The following is a 7,104-nucleotide window of genomic DNA, read 5'->3' as shown; positions in this document are numbered from 1 at the left end:
TAATTAAGTCTGAGTGTTTTATTTCTGCTTGCTAATGTAAGTTTTTAAAGATTGTTGCTGTTGGTTTAAATATATGCCTCTGAGGAAAGGAGGAGGGCTGGCTGGCTGGCTGGCTGGCTGGATAAATGAAGTGAGATCTGATTGGATGGTAGCTGTACCCTAGGTGGTGGAGTGAACTTTTTAGAGCGTGCTGAAAGGGTTCATCTTGTTCAGTCCGGCAATCTGTGTGGAGCCTGAGCTGTCTGTATGTGAAGTTGTGAAAAATTTTGTCTAAGTCAGACAAACTGTGTGTGCACCTGAAACTAAAACTCAATTATTTCTGATACCCAGATATTTAGCCCCCTATACAATATTTCCACCAATGCCAAAGCAAAAAGAATAAAAAGAGAACTTGCCCCTGCCTGCTTTCAAATCAGTGATTCATCGATCCTGCACTGGACTTCAAAAAAATGTAAAAAGAGGAAAGAGGGGAGTGGGGAGTGGGGAAGAATGGAAAGGAGGGAAGAGGGTGTGGCTGGCTAGATGAGAATAGCCAATCACAATGCAGTGAGATGGCAGGGGACAGGAGAGAGGGGGAAGAAGGTGGAACAAAAAATGGAATAAAGGGTATGCAGAGAGAAACTGCCTACCGCAAAGCGGATTTTTTTTTTTTAAGCTGTGGTATAAGCACTCCCAGGAAAGCTGGGGCAAAGCTGCGTAGTGGCAGGAATGACTATTCATCGTGGCAAATCTGGTGCAGACAGTCAAAAAAATGCTGCAGTATGGAAACTGAACCGGCAAAATAGAGCCATACAGACTTGGTTTGAGAAAAAATAATTGTTTGTGAAACCACCAAGCTTAAGAACTGTCCTGAAACCAATACACAAAACACTGCAACCATCATGCTTACATACTTATAAATAAATTCTACTTTTGTTTAAGAAAAAATACTCTTTTTTACCCCACAACTACCCTCATATGCTGACTCTGTCAAACTACCATTTATAACAAAGCCTTCCCGTACTACCAGTTAAGAGGTTTAAGGCAAAAGCTTTTGGTGGCAGAAAAAGCCTTTTGGGGAGTTATATATAAGCCACACAAATAAAATAAGGAAGGTGTTCTCAAGGTAATAAGCCTGGGTAAAGCAGAGAACACCTGAAACTGAGTGTGAGTGGAAATAAAAAGAGTGTTGGCTATGACCAGAGCCCTCCTGTTTAAAGGAAGAAGGAACTGGGTTAAAGGTCCAAAGGCAAAAGTTTAAAAAGATTTAAAGGCAAATGGCAAATTATTACATACTGTATTCAAACTCTTATGAAATTCCATCTTTTATGTTTTTATTCTGTTTGTATTGTTGTTATAGCAGAAACCTTTGTTTAGAAATGGGTCTAAAACAAAGAAAATCTATTATACCAAATACTTTGTTCAAGTCTGAACCCCTGAAAACTGGCTGACTAAATCAAAGGTGCAGGTTCAAATAAATTACATGACTAAATCAAAGGTGAAGGTTCAAATAAATATGTAAGAAATTAATTTTTCAGTGAACAATCTAAGCTGTGCATATCAGAAACACTAACCTTAATCACACATGTGACTGAATTATTAAAGTTATCAATATATGAAGATTGCTAAAGAAATTAGCATATTATATTATGCTAAAGGAAAAATAAAATGGTAGAAACTATTAAAAATAAAGTTAGTAATCTCTAGCGCACGCCTCATCAACTGACTGTCAACAATGGAGCAAGGAAATCAAGCACTTCAAAAAGCAAGAACTGGGAGGAATTTGCTTAAACTGCCTCCTTAAAACCCGATTCGGGAAAAAGGTAGGATAAAAGTATTTGAAACTGAATAAACAGATAAAATACATGTCCATTTATTCCAAATTCTCAAGATGGCTCTCCTAATATAATGATTTTTGAAGTCTACGTTGACTAAGGTTGCCAGGGACCTGTAGTCCCTCATCAGGAGATGCCCAGGTACCCGGACTCTCCTAGCGGGGGATTGCAAGCCACTTACCCCTGGGTTCTTTCTGCGTGTGCATGCACACTTTGGGCTCGCATGATGACGTCACTTCTGGGAGTTACATCATCACACGGGGGCAAAGGGCGCCCCCGGGTCAAGGGGCCCTTTCCTCGCCAGCACAGACTGCTCTTGCTGCGGCCACAGCCTGCTCTTGCCGCCACCACTGCAGCCCACTCTTGTTGGGCGCAAAGGGGCAGTGGCGGTGAAAGCAGACGGTGAGAGTGGGCAGTGGTGGTGAGAGCAGGTGGTAGCAGCGGTGAGACTGGGCCCACTCTCGCAGCTGCTGTCTGCTCTCGCTGCACAGGAGTGCACCCCATTCCCCTATGGAAGGAGCGTCCCAGGGAGCACGCTCCCTGCCGGCTAAGTAAGTGGGCACAGGAGGGAAAGGGTGGGATCAGGGGATTCTCCGCTTTGGGCGGGGGAATGGGAACCCTAATGTTGACCTTTACTTTATCATACCACAAATAAACATGCCATCCAAATCTCAGGTCATGACCTTCCAATGTCAAGAGCCTCTCATTTCTCAAAAGCATCCATTCCTTCATCCACATTAGACATGTGGCAGCATAATACACCTTCAGGTCTGGTAAACCTAGGCCACCTCTCTCCTTCTCATCTTGTAAAATGTTATATCTAACTCTTCCCCCCCCCCCTTGACATATAAATGTTGAAATATCCTTTTGCCACTGTTTAAATGGTACATCTGAAGTTAACACAGGTATTGTCTGGAAGAGGAATAACATCCTAGGTAAAACATTAATCTTGATAACTGCCCAACAAGGACAACTGTACTCCCCAACAAGGATAACTCCCCAACAAGGACAACTGTACTCCATCCCATCTTAACATGTCTCAAACAGTGAAAACATAGATGCCATAGACGTTACATAGGTATAGGTGAAGAATATAGTATTGCTCAACAATAACTGAAATAGAAACAGGTGTTGATTGGTATAACTGTTAGCCTAATTGACCAGACAATCATACCTGCCATCCTGGCTTCCAATGATTCAGATCATGGAGGATAAATCTATAAATGACTATGATAGCGAAAATGGGATCTTGTTAGTTATAGAAAGTATACCTCTGATTAACCAGTCAGGAAATGCCTTTCTCCAACATATCCTATTTGTGAGTTTCTCAGTGGCATTTGGCTGGTCAATGTTAAAGAGAAAATGCAAGTGCATCTTGGATCTTCAGTTCTTCCATGAATATAACTAAGGATACTAACAGTGCAGTCCTAGGTAGAGTTACATGCCTAAGTCCACTGACATCAGTGAGCTTAGAAAGATGTGGTGCTGCTTAGGATTGCAGTGCAAAAGGCATCCCCTTGATTCAACTAAACCTCAGCGGTTTAACTATTAGAGACATGCTAATGGAAGAGGGTGCCTTGAGTAGCAGAGATAATTGTCTGTTCCGCGAGTTTCTCTAGTCTTTCCTTTGAACCCTGTTTTAGTCCAGTGCCTTAAGTTTGCTTGCCATTAGCACAGAGTCTCTCCATGTTGTAGAGGCATTATCTTTGGAGAGGTGGGGGTGGAATAATCATTATCTTCACACTATACTATTGAAATGCCAGTTTGGTGTGAGAGCCAGTTTGGTGTAGTGGTTAAGAGTGTGGGACTCTAATCTGGAGAGCCGAGTTTGATTCCCCACTCCTCCACTTGAAGCCAGCTGGGTGACCTTGGGTCAGTCACAGCTTCTAGGAGCTCTCTCAGCCCCACCCACCTCACAGAGTGTTTTGTTGTGGGGATAATAACATACTTTGTAAACTGCTCTGAGTGGGCATTAAGTTGTCCTGAAGGGCGGTATATAAATCTAATATTATTATTACTATTAAAATAGACACAGCCTAAGCAGTTCAATCGTGCTGTAACCAATCCATCACTTGACTTGGTTAAGTTATAGCATGCCTTGCTATTGTTTTCAAAGTTTTGGGGCCCAAGGAAATCAATGTTGATATAGATTTTGAAGATGGTAAGTCTGCTGCTCTTAGCCTAACTACTGAGAATCATTGTTGTAGAGAGACTTCTGGCTAGAAGCAATGACAAATTATACAAGAACTATGAGAGTAATTCTTTCCTAACAATAGCAATCCTTCATGAATATAACAACCCTGTATAGCTGTATAGACCCCTGTATTGCAATAGAAATCAATCCCAGACAAAAGGTACTTGGGAAGCAGCCATTTCTTTGGTGTTTTACAGAGTATTGATTCCAATAGGTTTCTCTACTGCTCTGCGCTGAACCAAATCCATCTACTCACTCTTGCCTTTGCTATGTTAAAGAATCAGTCTTGTTGGAAGATCCAATTACAAAATCATTCAGGCCACAGCAGGATTTTTTAAAATAAGGATAATAATTCATATAACAATTTTGGTGTGCAAGTTGTCTTATAATGTTTGTTGTGTTCATGCTGCAAAGCAATCATAGTGTTTCAAAATCATAGCGTTTCAAGCCCCTCTCATACATTATCTCACTATTCCTTGCAAGGTAAGTCACTATTAGTATCCCCATACGTATTGCATATGGTTGGAAAAGCAGAGAGGATAGCTGAGAGAGTAATGGATTGCCTAAGGTAGGAGGACTAGGATCTAGGTTTCCTGGTTCAGCATCATCATGCTAGCCACTAGACAGCAAAACTTCTCAGTTTTTTTTACTTGTTCTCTGCCTGCAGCAAGAAGCCACTTAGCTGTTCCTCAAATCCTGCTAAGCAAAGCAACACCGCTGAATCACGATGCAAGAGTGAGACCCAACACAATTTAATCTGTCAAGAACATGTGAAAATTGCATTGCACTAACTGGATTCTTTCTGCATTGTTTCCACAGTTAGGAGTCTAACATGGAAACTATATAGTCTAGCAATCTGGAATGCTCTCTCTTGATTAGGTTTGAATTTGCATAATTGCATTTTACCTCTTCCTGCATTTAATGGCTGCTTGACCTTGCTATTTGATTCTTTCTATACTTTCTACATAAAATGTTTGCAGTGAGGATCTGCTCATTGCATGAGGAAGTAAACTCTAGTCCACGACAGTTTATGCTCAAATACAATTTTGTCAAGTATTTAAGGTGCTACAAGATACCTGCTTGTTTTTGCTGCCGCAGACTAATGATTACTTCTCCGGAATTATTCTCCATAATCTGTCATTTTGCTAAGAATGATCCCTCATTACAGAAACAGCTAAATATTTCTGACAGTGACACTAGCATAGCTGGGATGCTGGTAGCCGGCCTGTTTCAATAAATTCCTCAGGTATCTCTGTGGATGGCAGTGTCTGACTAATTTATTCAGTGGTAGCAATTGCAAGCCCAACATCACTAGAGTGCCAACTTCAACTCTAGTTTTAAACATTGGAAAAGCTCCCTGCCCCCTGCAAGGAGACCTTTATCTTTCTCTTCTGAAAGCAGCACATCCTTCAAAAGGTTTAGCTACACATCAGCCCCCAGCTGACACTGCTGCCCTGCTCCACCTCTGATCTCAGGGTGAGAATTAAGCCCTGAAATACCACTTATTGTCCATTGCAGTAGGGTGCCTCTTCCTAAAGCATGGTGTGGCTGGGCCTTGAAAAATTCCAAAAGATTCATGCTTCCTGCTGTCTTTGTTTAGATCTTCTTTACAGTGCATGACAAATAAATGTTAGTGTTAATGTAACTTCTCTTTGTATGTGTTCTATGGGGGTTAGGAAGCAAACTTTCACACAATTGTAAGTTAAGAAAAAAATTAAAACCGTTTAACAATAAATACAGTACAACTATTTTTTTCCTTTAACTAAACTCATAAGTGCAACCATACAGAAACGTTCAGCCAACTATGTCTTTGAAAAGGTAAACAGTTCAACTTGTCGGATCCCACCAAGTGAGAGAGTCCTTTTTCACAATCTTTCCAATTTGAAGCAACTGGAACCCAGGCTTCTGTCCTCTTCTTGGAGAATTACAGCCCTTCTTCAAGGTGATAAGAGCATATTCATTATTATTAAGCGACCCGGCAACCAGCTGCCTGGCTTTAGCTACTGACTCTGCCCTATTGGGCTAAACAAATTACCTCACAGGGGTTATATTAACATGGGTACACCAGCTGATATATCTGAATTTGTAATGTTAATGAGAGCACTGGGTGGGAATTTAACTATGCTAACTACTGGAGCCTTTTAAAAAATAAAATATTTGTTTTCAGTAATGATGGTAACCTCAGTTCTCCTAACCAATAGTTTAGTTATCTGTTTATTTACATTATTTATAGTGGGCTTTTTCACTCTATTAAATAAACAGGCAAAGCAGTTTATAATGCTTTTAAAGGTTTGTGTGTGTCCTCAGTACCTTAAAATTCTTACTGCATTTCTCTGCACTAATTGATTCCAGCATTATTGATTAATCTGTAAGAACCCAGAAGGGCCAGGCAGCTTCCTGGTGTTCTTGAATAGATACAGTACAGGAATCTTGTGGCACCTTAAAGACGAGCAAAATTTTATTCCAGGATAAATTTCTGTGACATGCTGAAATTTTAAAAAATGTTAGTTTTTTAGGTGCCATAATATTTCTATATATTATCTGTGCAAGAACAGCAGGAGGCTGGCTGGTCATCTGGAGTACTTAGGGATGAATCAACAATTACTCTCTCTATATAAAGACAAGTGTCCTGACTGACTCATCAACACCCAGCCCAAACCCCTGGACCTAGAAACATGAAATTTGGGGAGAACATTCCTTTCATGATGTAAACACCCACTAAGAAGGGATTTTAAGAAATTCACCACCTAAGGGGGTAAAAAGGGGTCAAATGTGTTTTCCCAAAGGGATACAGCTTCCCTGTGTGACCCCCGCCCATTGCCAGCTCAGCCACTCTTCTCTTATTGGGCCAGCCTTTCAAGGTCATTTGAATATGCAGGCTGATTGGGGCTCACAACATTCCGTACCTCATTCCCCCCAGAGACAGTTGGAACACAGAGGTCATTTGCGTATGCGGCCTGATTGGTCCTCACCCCCCACATTCTAAACAGTCTGCAATTGCTATTAGGACTAGTCATGGAACGTCTCCTGAGGTAAAATGCACCTCTGAATCATCCCCTAAAAGTTCACTAGGGTTGCCAATCTCCCTGTGGGGCT

The sequence above is a fragment of the Eublepharis macularius genome, chromosome 2 (assembly GCF_028583425.1).
Source record: "Eublepharis macularius isolate TG4126 chromosome 2, MPM_Emac_v1.0, whole genome shotgun sequence".
Lineage (NCBI taxonomy): Eukaryota > Metazoa > Chordata > Lepidosauria > Squamata > Eublepharidae > Eublepharis > Eublepharis macularius.
The sequence above is the reverse complement of the archived record's forward strand: the minus strand, read 5'-3'. Positions refer to the sequence as shown.